We start from the raw sequence: 18,109 nt of genomic DNA, 5'->3' as shown, positions 1-18,109 counted from the left end.
ATACAATAATTCCAGGCAGAAGTTACAGAGAAAAGTGTAACGGACGGAGAAGGTGAATGTAATATAGCCACACCTTGAGGAAAAAAATACAATATCATAAAGATTCATAGACTAATACACAAGTTATTGCCCGGGTACCAGAAATTCCTTATTGTTGACCCCTTTTACCTAAACTGTTTGGACCATAACCCCCGAATACAGTCTCATCTGATGGTCCAATTTAAAAGAAATCCATACACTAATATATACTCAAGTTTGACCTTCTCCGTCCGCTGCCCCGCAAATATTACCGTTACACTTTCCATGAAACTTCTGCATGAAATTAGGGATTTTCACATCCAACCTTTTATGGTAATATTCTTTACAAAGCACAAAAATGTCGGCATTAACCTTAAAAGCTATCAAAACCTGTAAACCAGACTTTTTTCTATAGTACAGTTACGATACTGTTGTCAGTTAATTATAGAAGGCATATTTTGGCTTTGATATTCTTTTACTTATAGGGTCTTTGCATTGGAAATAAACAGTTATGTTCTTAAGCCAGTTTTTGACCTGCTACGGGTTATGTTCTTCTCATATATATATTATGATGGTATGATACTAATCCAAAAACGGGAAGAATTGAGCTTGATATTCATATGGTGAAGACATAATCTTTCAATCATTTTAATTGAGGTCTAGAGCTGGCATGTCAGTAACTGCTAGTAGTCATTTATTAATTTATGTATAATTGTCATTTTGTTTTCTGCTCTTTGCTCGGGTTGTTGTCTCTTTGGCATATTCCCCATTTCCATTCTCAGTTTTATCAAGTTATAGCCTGGGAAACCAAATGTATTCCGACGACTATGCCGACACGGTCGTTACATTAAGTCAATTAATGACTTAAATCGTAAATTCATCCCTTATTGGAGTAATTGTCCTTAACAGATGCTGTTTACCGAATCTTACGGGGTTTTTTTTGGGGCAAAAACTGTGATGATCATAAAACGGCATGTCACATAGTAAGAGTATTACTAGTAATTCAATTCTTTATTACTTTGAGCAAATGATGCTCATCAGTACAATGTACTGATGAGCATCATATATCACAGCATCATTGATGAAAGATTTACACACATAAAATTACGGGTCTTATCTTAATAAAAAAATACTATTCCGGCTTCTTGTAATTTCAATTGACAAATATCACGAAGATGTCTAAACAATACTTAATTCAGGAAATGAGAAAACAAAATCGAAAGCTTGTAGTCAATTTCATATGAAGTAAAATTATAATACTGTTGATTTTGGAATTTGGTAAAACTTTAATACATTCGTTTCGGTGTCGGGTACTTCATGTGTTGTGGTATATAATCTTACTCAGTGTCACCAGACGATCCCATTTTTGTTATGTTCTATGTTATTGCATGGAATGTTGCCTCATTGACGCATGCCAAATAATCCGGTTGTCTTTTCATGCTAAAACATTTTTCAAGTTGTATATGTTATATGTATTTGTAGAAAGATTTATTTTAGTAAATTAATAAATAAAACATGTTGTAAAAGTACACAAATATTACACGTTAAAGCTATAATATATACCCCGTAAATTTTGAGTATTTCCATCAACAACAGATTATCGAATATTAAATTATAAATTTTGTCTTATTATATCCCTCATTTGTAAATAAAGTGTGGCTCTGTCATAGGGATCCCTTGTTTTTGTCCAGCTGTTTTCTTCCATCAATATGTCAGCCAGGTCCAAAATGTCATTGTCACAGTCTGAATCTTCGAAGTCACACTCCTCGGCACAAGCATTTAGTTCGACATTGTCCAAAGGTAGTGAATAATCCTCGGTGCCTTTCAAAAAAGGTGCCTGGTATAAGACAATTGGACGCCCGAATATGTCGCAATGCTTCGATTTGCGAATTCGGTGTGCATTCCATGTTTCAACGACATTTTCAAGCTCTCTCTGAAACAGAAATAACTTGATAAAAGTGGTGTTAAAATGCATTCTCTTCGATTAAAATCTAATTTGTTTAATGGAGACACGTGCAATTAATAGAGACACATCTGGATGTAACTTGATGAAAAAGAAATAAATTACAGAAATAGCAATTGCGGTTTTTATGATCGCCAAAAAATGTGTGGTCGTCTTGGTAGTATTTTAAGGCGTTTTTGTCTACATGGAACCGTGAAGTAACTGTATTTCTTCTTCACGGACCTACCTGAAATTATATCATAATGCATTTATTTTGTTTGTATGATTCTTTTTGTTAATGAAATTAGTAAGATTATTTTCTAATAAGTAGATGTGTCTGTTGTTACGACGCGTCATGCGCTTCTTGGATAAATTTCAATGTCATCTAAAATTACAATCATTGATTTCCTTAACTTGTTTGCACACAAGTAACACACAGTCAGACGCCAAAGACTGTCTTAGATATGTGTTTTTCCTGGCATGGAACCTTTTTTTTCATGCAATTTACGTTTGCCTTTTTTTCTATTCATTTCACAATAACTTTTAAGCCAGTAAATTTAAGCCCGCTCTATATTTTTTTGCGAGATAAAAAGGGGATGGGGTAAATTAGAACAATGCTGTTTATAATTTGAGAACTTATAGTTAAAGTCAGATTTAGATGGGAATTTTTATTTTGCGATTAGAATCCTTATGAAATTCCTGTTTAAATGATTCCTTTATAAATGAAATTTAACCGTTCTAACATAGCTTTTTTTGTTTGTTTCAGAGATAAAAGGGTCAAAAGATAATGACAAGGGCCAGTGGTTGCAAATTTTTGGAAGAAAAAAATTGCCAGTTTAAGTCTTTATGATTTTTTTTTTATAAAATGTCTCTTTTAAGTACGTTTTTATACTGAAACATAACATGTTAAAGTATATCAAATCAAGCGTTTGGAATAGTTCTTCGTTGTTTCATTTTGATTAAAGATGATATCATATATCATATTCTATCTTACTCTGATAATATCCATGAAAAAATATTGTATCAGACTTTTATCGATGAAGTCGCCTGTGAAGTAGCCGTCTTGCTTCATCTGTTCAAAGAATTCCATCCAAAACTGTACACATTCATTTCTAAGTATTCCCCACCAGCTCTCTATACGTTGATTGTGTTGACTTGTTCCATAGAGAAAAGCTGTTCTGCTTCCAGGACCATTCCTCCTTAAGAATGACTGCATTTCAGCAATATAACTGTTTTCGGTTCCCATGTCTGATCGTATTGAATATGGTACCCTTTCTAAATAAGTCAAAGCCTCTACATAAAATCCGGCTACAATTCGTGGGTTATTATTGCTTCTACCAACACGTAACCAAATTATAAACCTTGAAAACCCATCTATACATCCGTTGACACAAATTCCATACGGTTTTAACTTATCATATGAGTCAAGGTGCCATATATAGTTGGGACCCTTGGATCTATAGTGCCTTCATTTTAGTTTGCGCTGCGAGAGTTAAGCAACGCCAGAAGGATCCAATATGCCTAATAGGATTCTTACCATCTCCTTTTGGACAATAAAACCATTTTGTAAGCATCTCGAATGCATCCAACAGTATCCATGGAGACAACTAGATGACTTTCCAATAATTTCTTCATATTGCAAACCTAGGCTAAAGTAGGTTGAAATAATGATAGCTAAATCATTTGTGATCATGATTATTTGATCTGACACCTGTAATAAAATAAGCTATTTAAAATGTGACTACTTCATTGAAAAGATTTGTAAACTAGTATTACTATCGATCATCGTGGGTCGAATGTTAATCCTAAATTAGTATAATTAATCACAGTGACTATTGACTGGCGATAAGTATCGCTAAAGAAATGAAAATAAGGTTTTCATATTTGATGTGTCGTCATAGTAATAATCTATTTGTTACGGGTGTGGACCCCCTGTTTTGAACGATCAATGCATTTGAATAAGGACATATTGCTGGAACCCCCCTTTTTAAAATGTCTGGATCCGCCCTTAGGATTAAATTTTGTATTAACGCCAGACGGCCGTTTCATCAAAATTATGGCTAGTTTACACGGCCATAACTAAGGCCATAAACATATTATTGACTAGTTTTGGTACTCGATGAACATCGTTTTCAATATCCTCTCAGTGACGTCGATGGTAATAAGATATAACGCCTATCTAGTACACCAAAAAGCTAAATGTTTATATGTATCAAGTTAAACAACAAATGAGGAACGGTGTAATATAATACCCGTAGCCCATTCACGACACCACAATTTACACGACAGAAATAAAATAACTTGAGTGTCAGTGCATTAAAACAAACTTAGTGTAGGCCGTCTTACGAACAAATAACCCATTTACATTGGAATTCATCAAAAAGGAATAAGAAATAAAAGTGTCTTATTGAATAGTAACTTCGGTTTGACCACTGTCCCTAATTACTTTTCTCTGAATAAATACAGTCAGTAAAATTCTACCTATGTTAAAAAATTGCCTTAATCTATAGAATGCTTGTCCGGCAGGATCGTATTGGCCGCCTTCCATAAAGCATAATGTGCCCATGTTATGAACACGTGAAACTATTGAACACAATATACTAACTCGAGCGCACAAGTTAGTAACTCGTGCGCGCAAGTTATGTAACTCGTGCGCACAAGATAGTAACTCGTGCGCACAAGTTAGTAACTCGTGCGCGCAAGTTATGTAACTTGTGCGCACAAGATAGTAACTCGTGCGCGCAAGTTTGTAACTCGTGCGCGCAAGTTATGTAACTTGTGCGCACAAGATAGTAACTCGTGCGCGCAAGTTGTAATTATTTTTTTGCGTGGCACTCCAGGGCTTCCGTAATGTAATTGTATCTAAAGAACAAATAATATCGTATATTCCGATTACCTTTAGCTATATTTGCAGTTTTAACTTTAGTTTTGTACCGTACACTTAGTAAACCAGTAAACACTAGATAGTATATTATTTACGATTAAGGGTTACATTCTTGTAAAGTTTATCACAATGAGAAGTAAAAGTACAAAAAAAAAAAAAAAAAAAAAAAAAAAAAAAGAAGTAAAAGTACACGTGACATCAGCTCACTGATTGGCTATTATATATATTCATAGTATAGTACACAATAATAAACTGCAGTGTATTTTACCATTACTATATGTGATAATGTGGAATTTAAGATACTTGTGTTTTATAATAGAACTGTTATTTATAATTGTGATATTCGTTATTTCAGAGTTTATTTTTTACTACTGGTATATTAAATTATCCGAACCCTAAACTTGAGTTGGTTATTACTTAACCCCAAGAATCGACCCTGCTACAAAATGGCGCCCAACGTAGTTTTGGATTGATGGCACAGTCGGATTAGGGTACCAGTGTGTGTGTGTGTGACCACCGATGACGACAGATGCCACGTGATGTTTGTTTACTAACAAGACGCACGTGCCAATGTTTACATCTGTTGATGTCCACATGTATTTATTTAACATTTTATACCGTGTTCCAGTTATGAAGATTTGTGAAACCGGAAGTTACTTCTAGTAACTTAGACTTTTTGATTTTCTTAATTGAAAATAGAACATTTGTTGTTTAAATTAATTCTTATTATTGTGATTGGAATTGGAATAGTAACTTAGCTTTATAAGGTAGGCTTTTTACTTATATATATATATATATATATTATAATTGTATACTGACATAGTTTGCTTACACACTTTAAAAAATATTTTACACATACATTCATTTGTTTACACAAAGGAGACTTTAGTTAGATAGCATATATTGGTCGATTACTATATCGTATTGCAACACCAACACTTACTTATTACAGTAACATACATTGATAGATAGCATATTTACATACATGTAGTGTTATTGGTATACCACAGTTCAACTTGAACTTAGTTACACTTAAACATTTTTACACTTTGACATTGTTCATTCATACATACACTTTTGGACTTTGAAATATTTTTTTTTTAATTTTTTTTGGCGTCCTACATATTGACCTTTCACACTTAAACATTTTACATTCGAACATTGAATTTAAAAAAAAATGGTTTGTTCATGGAACATAAGCATCACTTGGTGATTGATTGGTTACATTTAAAAAAGAGTACAGATGTACAGTACTACCTGTGAATTTATCTTATTAATGGTGGCCATAAAAAATATGTTCACCATGGTGGCCCTATATGTTCATCATCATACCCCATGTTGCTTTTTTTAATACACAAGGTATTAATCAAAAACTAGTCAAGGATAAAGGGAAATCTTGAATGCATTGAAGTGTTAAAATTATGTAACTTACAGGTCATGTCTCAGGTAAAATATACATGTATGTGTTTGCCAAATTTAATAACTGTCCTTATGACAAGAAATCCAAAAATAAAATGAAATAATAAAACTAGGGGAACAAACAGCTCCAAAAAAAATAATTGTCTCATGACTATTAGTTTTAATATTATACCTTTTAAATAATTTTTAATCAATTTAAGTTATTTTTTATATTAAGTCTATTTTTTGGAAAAATAAATGAATATCATTTTCAAATATAACTGCACACATTTACAATGCCTGCCTTTTTCTAATGGAAAGGTGTTTCTCAAACTAATTTTCTTAAATCAAAATTGTTTATTATTGTAGATAGACTGATCTGCATTCAACATAGTTTAACATATATGTTTAAGATTGTCTTTAGGACTTACGCTAAATAAAATTTAGGCAGTTAATTTTTTCTCTATTAAATAACATATAAATATTAGAAATATTCATTACAGCAAAATTTGATAATATTTTTATTGTCATATGATATTTTAAACATGATCCATGTTTTAGAGGTTAAGCATTTCTTTTACTTTTTGTTTTTGGGTAAGAGACATTATTATGAGAAGGTAAATAATTTTCAAATAGATTATCTCAAAGTTGTTTTGTTAATTTTACAATCAAGGAATAGGTGTTTTCGTTGACCTACAAGAGACACTGTTTACATATTCTATTCTTTCTAGGAATTTTATATTGTCCATTATTTTCCATTTCTAAATTATGACCAAAAATTCTACCTATTGACACAATCACGTTTACAGTTTTTATCATAAGTTTTTATTCTTAGATTTTTCTTTAAATTCATTTTTTATTAAGGACTTTAAAAGTCTTAATTCATTCAAGTCCCTGCAATTATTAACTTTATCTAAAAGGCCTAGGTTGAGTGAAATATTCTTTGCAAATGTATTCCAAGAATATGTATCATGCCAGTCCAGTACTTTCGACAATATAATACACTGAAAAAAAATATGATTTAATTAATAGACCATAAAAGTGTCACCATTTTTAGAAGTGCACATTATTTTTTCTGGAGACAAATTTTGAAAGAAATTAACCAAACTGAAGATAACATATTTAATAAATTTCAAGACAATTTCTTAAAATAATTTCTTTTCATAAGCATGATAAGATTCACTTTATTCAGAGATAAGAACATTTTTCATTATGATTAGCATTTTTAATGAGCATTTATCAAAATTTGATGATATCTAGTTGGGCATTTGGAAAATAAGTCTTTTCAGTGATTGTTTGTGCACAACTCTTGTTTTGAGATTTGAAAAAAATTTAGATAAACAAAATTAGTTTTTTTCCTAAACCATATAATGAAACTTGTAGTTTTCCTGAATAATATTAGATGTTATCAAAATTTATTGTAAAAGGATTGATATTGATCATCTTATTTTGTTAAGAAACCGACTTGTTTAATTACTTTAATTTTTTTTAACTATCATTTGCATGATTATTAGTTATTATTAATAGTAATAACTCATTTAATAATGCTAACAAACAATTGAATACAATGTACATCATGTACATTTATATAAACCTTCTACTTAAAAAAAAACATTATTAAAAGTGTTTATTTCAAATGCTAGTCAATAACTTTTTCTTTGACTTTTTGCCATTTCTACTCGAGATTCTTACCAAGAAGAAATTGACAGAATAAGAAACAAAAAAGTAATGAAAAAAACATACAAAAATGGAAAAAAAAACAAAAATAAAAAATTTAGATAACATTAAAACAAAACAAAAAACAAATAATAAATTAAACAGACTAAATTTTATTCTACAATTTCAATAAAAGGTGAAATGTTCAATTTTAAAAGAAACCTTAGTTACCTGTACAGGTAAATTTTAATGAAACATACCAGCTGAAAACTTCAACCCTGATTGATTTTAACAGGGAACATAATGAGATAAAAAATCTACCTATGTTTTATGATCCCCAATAAATGGCCAACATCTCAAGATTGAATACCCCAATAAATGTTTACCATTGGATGTTGACCATGCAAGAGGGTGGACATAACTAAGAGGATGTCACAGGCTGTACTGTACTTGTAAAATTTATTGACTTATATTTTTACACATTTAAAGTACATTTTTATACAGAAAGCAACACTATCGTATACAGTTATAGTACCTTTACTCTGTGTTGAACTTAGACAGAGTTTGGAAAAATTTATAGTTTGATTAAATTTGATTGAAATAAGTGACCGTTGAATTATTTCAATCTATTCAATTACAAATAAAATTTGATTGAGGTGCACTCATTTGCATATGAGGCTCAGTGATTTTAATATTTGGTAGTACTTATTTATCAATGCACACTTATGTGTATTTGATATAATTTGTGTGTAATTTAGTAATTGTAGAATTGAGTATTAGTTATTGATTAAAATTGACCATTTTGATTTATTGTAATTATGATACTCTAGTGTGGTGGTTATGTAGTTTATAGTTGTATTGCATAATTTTTGTTTTGAAACACCTTTTAAAGACATAGGCTTTTGGAAGTGAAAGTATTTTTTTTTCACTTTCTGTTTTGTTGTTGGCATTTATTAAGTAAGGTGGGCTACTACATTCTTCCAATCAGTCATGGAACAGTATGGTCCAATGAAGAAACGCCATCGCCGTAGACGTAGACAACGACTCTACCGGGACAACGACTTTGATAACCAAGCCAACCAAAACTACTCACCTACTGCAACTCCTATTCCAAGAGATCCTATCGTATGTTTTCGATGCGGAGGACTTAATCACATAGCCATTGGTTGCCGTATACGATTAGACCATTCACGACAAGCCTATAACTTCCAGCAGATCAACGCTGAAGATAGAACATATGCATACCAACAGAAACAGTCAACACAAGATTTCACTGACCAACTACTAGGTAACACCAATGAAGTCACTGTTAAGATACATGGTATTCAAGCTCAGCTTTATTAGATACAGGTTCCACAGTTAGTACTGTCAGCGAGTCGTTTCATCGAAAATACTTACCTGATCATACTATACAGACACGTAACCGTATTCTACACATCGAATGTGCTGATGGAGAGAACTTACCGTATCATGGTTACATCACTGTCGACTTAGAATTACCTGGAACATCCCCATCAGATTTACCACAACCTTGCTTACTACTGGTAGTTCCTGATAGCAACTATAACAAGACTGTACCTTTGCTACTTGGTACCAACGTATTACATAGAGCTATGGATGATGTGAAACAACGCTTTGGTCATCGGTTTTTGCAAAACGCCAACTTGATTACCTCATGGTATATGACGTTTCGATGCCTTTTACTCAGAGAGAAAGAACTCAACAAGAGAAGTAACCGATTAGCATTGATTAAATGCGCAGAGGGAAAGACTGTTCGCATCTCACCGAATAAAGATGTCATGCTTCAAGGCTATATGGACCATGAGATGCCGTACCACCCTGTATGTGGAATACTTCAATCAACACATAAGTCAGCAGTACCTGAAGACCTAGACATAGCTCCAACACTTGTCAACTACCAATACAGAGATAACCGATTAGTACCTGTACATATCAGTAATGTTACAACGAGAACCATATCAGTTTTACCTAACGCCATCCTTTGTGAGCTGCAACCCGTCTCAATTGCTGATATAGATACGTCAGATGATACAGGCTATGATGTTTTGAACGACGTCCACGTACCAACAGACGTACTCAGTAATGAACAGTTAGAAAAAGGCAAACAACTACTTAGACAGTATAAAGATGTATTTAGTATGTCAGACACCGACATTGGTCATACAGATGCAGTTCGTCACAGAATCGATCTCACTGATGATACACCGTTCAAGCAGAGACATCGACGTATACCACCAGCCATGTTTGATGAAGTTCGTACACATCTACAACAACTACTCACAGCTGGAATAATACGACGTTCTCACTCACCTTGGCCATCTAATGTGGTACTTTGTCGAAAGAAGGATGGGAAACTCAGAATGTGTATTGATTACAGACAACTGAATCAAAGGTCCGTGAAGGATTCCTACGCTTTGCCACGCAGCGAGGAGATACTAGACGCTCTTGGAGGTAACACGCTATATACCGTACTTGATATGAAAAGCGGGTACCATCAGGTAGAGGTAGAAGAGTCCCGTAAGCAGAGAACAGCTTTCACTGTCGGCCCACTAGGCTTTTACGAATTCAACCGCTTGCCGTTTGGATTAGTCAAGAGCCCAGCGACATATCAGAGGCCAATGGAAGAGATACTAGGAGACCTAGTATGCCTTAGCAATTCCAACGAAGAACCAAACAGCAAAGACTACCGCCGAAGTATTTTTCAACCACTTTGTAGTACATTACGGTTTGCCAGAACGAATTCATAGCGACCAAGGTGCCTACTTTGAATCGAATATCATCAAAGAACTATGTAACATCACAGGCATGCAGAAATCACGTACTACACCTTATCATCCTATGGGCAACGGGAATACAGAGCGTTTCAATCGAACATTACTGAGTATGTTGGGTACACTTGAAACAACACAGAAGAAAGACTGGAAAGCACACATTGCTGGATTTGTACACGCTTACAACTGCACCAGACAGACAACTACCAGATACTTACCTTGCTTCCTTATGTTTGGTAGGGAACCAAGATTACCGATTGAAATCGCCTTCAACCTTCCTGGTACTGAACAGAAGCAACCAGTGACCAAGTACATTGAAACCGTACAGAAAAGATTGAAAGAGGCATACGAGTTGGCAACAAAACACTCAAGAATTGGGAAAGATAGACAAAAACACAACTATAACAAGAAAGCTAGATCAGCCATCTTACAAACAGGCGACAGAGTCCTAGTAAAGACCTTAGCCTTCGACGGGAAACATAAGCTAGCTGATAAGTGGGAAGAGGATCCATACCAGATTGTTTATCAGCCTAACAAAGATATACCTGTGTATGAGGTCAAGAAAGAAAACGGAACTGGAAGAAAGAAGACACTGCATCGCAATCTTCTACTTCCAATTGGATTTCTGCCAAAGACTGTTGAGTCTGAGATAACTCCTACACCTAGACAGAGGCGTAAACCGCAAAGGTCTGGACGACCACCGACGAAGTCTGTTGGGAACAGCATTGAAAATATGACTGCATCGGAATCAGATGAGGAGTCGGAGCAGGGGTATTGGATAATAGAGACAAGGAGGAGTACATGTCTATGAAGAAATAACATAAAAAATTTGGTGCACACTGAAAAACGCGCGTAGCGGGTTATTTAACAATGTGCACCACATTGTTTATGTTATTTCGAATAGACAGAAGAAATATTACAGTCATTTCTATTACAGTCATTTCTTATAATTTAATTCTAAATTCCATTTCAAACCGTAAAAAAACATGAAAAAACGTTGATGACGTCACGGTTACATGACTAAATTATGTCTATGGGGTGATAACAAAATAACGTCAACTAATCACAAGACGCGTTACATCCAAAATTAAGTTATTGAAAAGTAACGTCGGTAAAATAGAGATACATGTTTTCATGCGTGAACTATAAATTATCTGCTAAAACATTAGTTCGTACTGTACATTGTATGAAAATAAAACATGTATTTGTACTCACTTAGAAAAAGGAGAAAGCTCGGCGAACATTGCATTTCTCTCGCATTTCGGTTAAAGCTTATACAAATAATTGTTGTATATTCTGACAATGAACGAATTTTGTATTTTTAATTTTTAATGACAAATGTAAAGAAGGTTGTAATATTAGTGTGAACAACAAACCACACCAATTATCCATATATTCAATATGCTCCGAATTGTTAAAAAATCATTTTACATGAAATATAATATTTGCAAAACATAAATTACCTTTAAAGCATTTTTTACTTGGTCGGACTTGTTAATTTAGAAACAATCACTTCAGACTACCGGTAAATTATAACACCTATCAAATATGTTATACCTTAGCATAATAGCTTTTGCAAAACAGACTTTTTAAACCTCGATGTTTTAATACTTTGAATCTTACCCTTTGAACGCGTGATACACCATCGTACTTGAGCGAAAAAACAACCATCGCACTTTAGCGTGAGACACCATCGTACTTTAGCGAAGACAATCGCACTTTAGCGTGACCATTGAACTTTAGAGTACCATCGCACTTTAGAGTCCTACACACACAAGTTATTTTCTGTAATAACCCTATAGAATTATATCTCTGACTGGTAATCTCGGACTAGGTTTTCCTTGTCATGAACTGGGTTTTAGAACGCTGTAATGGGCAGTTACATTGGGTTTTCAATTATTTTTATAGCATGATGACGCAAATACACAGATTATCTGAAGCTCTGTAGTGATAAGGTTTACATGTAAGAGAGGTTGGTCATTTACAAACGTATCGTATACGTTGACGTATCCGCATCTGCAGATATATAAAAAAAAATATTATGTTATCCCGGGCTTATTAATAAGACCATACTTCATTTAAAAAAACCTAATTGGGATCTCTTCGAAACAATCATACATACACTTTCAATATTTGTGATAGTGTTGTTTTGTAAAAACAATCAGGGGTTCTATAAACTACTTTTACATGCCCTTAAAAGGGAATCAACTTAGGGTAGGTACACGAACATCGTACAAAACCCTTTAATAATCTAGTTAAAAAAATATTTCAAGATCGTATATGAATAAACACCCCAAAAAAATCAAATTTACTACTTATATAGTACATGTAAGAAACTTTGAATAATACTTTTATCATAAAAGGCAATAGAAAAGTACTGAGTATCACTCTATTTGTCAATTAACAATTTGGTTCTACGTGGTGAACTGCACCCTGAGCCCGGTATATTGACAATTATGGCTCACTGTGTCATCTCCTTCTTGCTACAAATCCATTAAATCATTTCATATTATAAACTTTTTCATTCTCCCCGCCATCTTCCTGAACATTGAATAATTATTGTTCTAGTACATGTCCAAGTAATCACAAAGATCCAGATCACATCGCCCCTTTCGTTCTGTAGTGTGCATGTTGTAGAGCAAATCGATTTACTAAATACATGTACCATACTGTCGTCATAGCACTTTTATTAATACTATAGCTAATTCTAGACGATGTGTGCTACTGGTAGGGTTTGCAATTATCTATTTTGGAAAACGATTTATGATTTCTTCCGCTTGGATCATATTCTGTTTCTTGTTTTTAAAATTGAATTGTTTCACTACAAACCATCACAATGTTTACGACTTGATGTCATCAGTAAAGCACTTTATAAAATGTTTGTTTTTATTTCAATTCTTCGTATGCTTCTTGGTCTAGCATCGAAACTAAGCAGTTATTTTGTTATTACTGCCACTAGGTGCAATGGGAAGCTGAATAGCCAGGGTCTACTTGAGAAATAATCCAGGGTGTGGTTCGGCTTAGTTTTTTTTTAAATTTAGTCCAAAGTTGGGGTCGGACACCCTACCCCACCCTTACGGAAATGTTAATAAAAAATGTTCTACCGCAATGCTTCTTTCGCCACTAGGTGCAATGGGAAGCTGAATAGCTAAGGTCTACTTGAGAAAAAATCCAGGATGTGGTTCAGCTTAGTTTTTTTTAAAGTTAGTCCAAAGTTGGGGTCGGACACCCTACCCCACCCTTACGGAAATGTTAATAAAAATGTTCTATGGCAATACTTTTTCCCCCACAAGGTGCAATGGGAAGCTGAATACCCAAGGTCTACCTGAGAAAAAATCAAGGGTGTGGTTAGGCTAAGTTTTTTTTTTCTTAATTTGGTCCAAAGTTGTGGTCGGACACCCTACCCCATCGTTACGGAAATGTTAATAAAAATGTTCTACGGCAATACTTTTTTCGCCACTAGGTGCAATGGGAAGCTGAATACCCAGTGTCTACTTGAGAAAAATCCAGGGTGTGGTTCGGCTTAGTTTTTTTTTTAAAGTTAGTCCAAAGTTGGGGTCGGACACCCTACCCCACCCTTACGGAAATGTTAATAAAAATGTTCTACGGCAATACTTTTTCCCCCACAAGGTGCAATGGGAAGCTGAATACCCAAGGTCTACTTGAGAAAAAATCAAGGGTGTGGTTAAGCTAAGTTTTTCTTTCTTAATTTGGTCCAAAGTTGGGGTCGGACACCCTACCCCACCCTTACGGAAATGTTAATAAAAATGTTCTACGGCAATACTTTTTTCGCCACTAGGAGCAATGGGAAGCCGAATACCCAGTGTCTACTTGAGAAAAAATCCAGGGTGTGGTTCGGCTTATTTAAAAAAAAAATTTGATCCAAAGTTGGGGTCGGACACCTTACCCCACCCTTACGGAAATGTTCATAAAAAATGTTCTACGGCAATACTTTTTTCGCCACTAGGTGCAATGGGAAGCTGAATATCCAACATCAACTTGAGAAAAAATGTTCTTCGGAATACTTTTTTTCGCCACTAGGTGCAATGGGAAGCTGAATATCCAAGGTCTACTTGAGAAAAAATCCAGGGTGTGTTTCTGCTTAGTTGTTTTTTTAAATTTGGTCCAAAGTTGGGGTCGGACACCCTACCCCACCCTTACGGAAATGTTAATAAAAAATGTTCTACGGCAATACTTTTTTCGCCACTAGGTGCAATGGGAAGCTGAATACACAGTGTGTACTTGAGAAAAATCCAGGGTGTTGTTCGGCTTATTTTTTTTTAAAATTTGGTCAAAAGTTGGGGTCGGACTCCCTACCCCACCCTTACGGAAATGTTAATAAAAAATGTTCTACGGCAATACTTTTTTCGCCACTAGGTGCAATGGGAGGCTGAATATCCAAGATCAACTTGAGAAAAAATGTTCTACGGCAATACTTTTTTCACCACTAGGTGCAATGGGAAGCTGAATACCCAAGGTCTACTTGAGAAAAATTCCATGGTGTGGTTCGGCTTAGTTTTTTTAATAAAATTTGGTCCAGAGTTGGGGTCGGACACCCTATAGCTACCCCACCCTTACGGAAATGTTAATAAAAAATGTTCTACGGCAATACTTTTTTCGCCAATAGGTGCAATGGGAAGCTGAATACCCAAGGTCTACTTGAGAAAAAAATCCAGGGTGTGGTTCGGATTAGTTTTTAGCTCACCAGGCCTAAAAGGCCAAGTGAGCTTTTATCATCACTTGGCGTCCGGCGTCCGTCGTCCGTCGTCGTCCGTCGTCGTCCGTCGTCCGTCGTCGTCCGTCGTCCGTCGTCGTCCGTCGTCGTCGTTAACTTTTACAAAAATCTTCTCCTGAAACAACTGGGTCAAATTGAACCAAACTTGGCCACAATCATCATTGGGGTATCTAGTTTTAAAAATGTGTCCGGTGACCCGGCCAACCATCCAAGATGGCCGCCATGGCTAAAAATAGAACATAGGGGTAAAATGCAGTTTTTGGCTTATAACTCAAAAACCAAAGCATTTAGAGCAAATCTGACATTGGTAGAATTGTTAAACAGGTGAAGATCTATCTGCCCTGAAATCTTCAGATGAATCGGATAACCCGTTGTTGGGTTGCTGCCCCTGAATTAGTAATTTTAAGGAATTTTGCTCTTTTTGGTTATTATCTTGAATATTATTATAGATCTTTTGGGTTAGTAGTTTGAAAAATATGTCCGGTGACCCGGCCATCCAACCAAGATGGCCACCATGGCTAAAAATAGAACATGGGTAAAATGCAGTTTTTGGCTTATAACTCAAAACACAAAGCATTAAGAGCAAATCTGACAAGGGGTAAAATTGTTTATCAGGTCAACATTTATCTGCTCTGAAATTTTTAGATGAATCGGACAACCCGTTGTTGGGTTGCTGACCCTGAATTGTTAGTTTTAAGGAAATTTTTGCTGTTTTTGGGCATTATCTTGAATATTATTATTGATAGAGATAAACTGTAAACAACAATAATGTTCAGCAAAGTAAGATTTACAAATAAGTCAACATGACCGAAATGGTCAATTGACCCCCTTAGGAGTTATTGTTTTTTATAGTCAATTTTTAACAATTTTCATAAAATTTGTAAATTTTTACTAACATTTTCCACTGAAACTAATGGGCCAAGTTCATTATAGATAGAGATAATTTTAAGCAGCAAGAATGTTCAGTAAAGTAAGATGTACAAACACATCTACATCACCAAAACACAATTTTGTCATGAATCCATCTGCTTCCTTTAATATTCACATAGACCAAGGTGAGCGACACAGGCTCTTCAGAGCCTCTAGTTTTTAAAATTTGGTCAAAGTTGGGGTTGGACACCCTACCCCACCCTTACGGAAATGTTAATAAAAAATGTTCTACGGCAATACTTTTTCCTCCACAAGGTGCAATGGGAAGCTGAATACCCAGTGTCTACTTGAGAAAAATCCAGGATGTGGTTCGGCTTAGTTTTCTTTTAAATTTGGTCCAAAGTTGGGGTCGGACACCCTGCCCCACCCTTACGGAAATTTTAATAAAAAATGTTCTACGGCAATACTTTTTTCGCCACTAGGTGCAATGGGAAGCTGAATACCTAAGGTATACTTGAGAATAAACCCATGGTGTGGTTTGGCGTAGTTTTTTTTTAAAATTTGGTCCAAAGTTGGGGTTGGACACCCTACCCCACCCTTACGGAAATGTTAATAAAAAATGTTCTACGGCAATATAAAAAAAAGATGCGGTATGATTGCCAATGAGACAACTATCCACAAAAGACCAAAATGACACAGACACTAACATTTATAGGTCACCGTACGGCCTTCAACAATGAGCAAAGCCCATACCGCATAGTGAGCTATAAAAGGCCCCGATAAGGGATAAATATAAAAAAAAAATCATCAGTAAAAAATGTATGCATTTCGTGCAACGTACATATATGATGTACTGCGACAAGACTATTCACAAATCAGTCAACTAATAAAATAAAAAATAAAGACCTTAAAACATCATACTGTGACATATATACATTTTCAAATTAGCATATATGTAAGTAAATAATTACACAAACTTAATAAGATAATTTTAAAACATTAATTTCAGGATGGTTGACGGAAAACCAATACAATGACAAGTTTGAGGAACTTGAAAGCTCCATATTAAACGACAGATTATACTTTTTCTAACAAACAAAGAAAGGGACAGATTACTCTAAATCAGCATTACATGTAGTTGGAATACGTGCAGCAATATCCCGTAATCTCACATCTCCAATAATGAAAGATAATGCCTTCATGACATCAAATCTTGTTATAGGTTGAACTTTGTAAATAAAACTTTTTCTGACGGATAATGCCTTCATGACATCAAATCATGTTATATAGGGTGAAAAAGGGGAACATTCAGAATTTAACCAAATTTGCTTTATTTCACAGATTTTAAAGAAATTAACTCAAATATGAAGTTTTATAAATATTTAATGAAGATTGATAGAATCCTGGGCCTTAGATATGATGACTCAGCATAAATTCACAGTTTACAGTATGCATAGTTTACTTAAAGTCCTGGATACAAAATTAATTCATAACATTTGCATATTTGTAAGTTAAATTGTTAAAAAGTGCTTATATTTACTCTTCGCAGTCATTGAAACTCATAGATCCTTCCTGAATATTATTTATGGAGTATTTGTGTCCTTTCGATAATCCAAAATTAAGCCGCAACACCTAATTCTTCTTTTTTGTCACCACGGCATAACAAATACAAGCTAGAAAAACAAAAATATCTCAAGAAAAACTTACAATAGTGTGTTCTATCCTGAATATGTACTAAATATTTCAAATTGCTAGAAACAGCAGAATGATTTAGGAAATTTGAGGCCCCAGGGGCAAAAAACATAGAAAATTAC

At 34.5% G+C, this 18,109-nt stretch overlaps 1 long non-coding RNA gene across 1 annotated transcript; it reads right to left on the bottom strand.

The window, feature by feature from the left end:
* Positions 1-1,625: 1,625 nt before the first annotated feature.
* Positions 1,626-3,414, bottom strand: LOC143062341 (uncharacterized). The gene is made up of 2 exons (XR_012974700.1): positions 2,955-3,414; positions 1,626-1,951 (listed from the first exon to the last, which is right to left on the bottom strand). It is a non-coding gene; the product is annotated as an uncharacterized LOC143062341 (long non-coding RNA).
* Between the last annotated feature and the right edge of the window lie 14,695 nt (positions 3,415-18,109).

This window comes from Mytilus galloprovincialis, chromosome 2 (assembly GCF_965363235.1).
Source record: "Mytilus galloprovincialis chromosome 2, xbMytGall1.hap1.1, whole genome shotgun sequence".
In the NCBI taxonomy this organism is placed as follows: Eukaryota; Metazoa; Mollusca; class Bivalvia; order Mytilida; family Mytilidae; genus Mytilus; species Mytilus galloprovincialis.
Note: the sequence above shows the minus strand (reverse complement) of the source record. Positions and strands in the feature narration are given on the sequence as shown.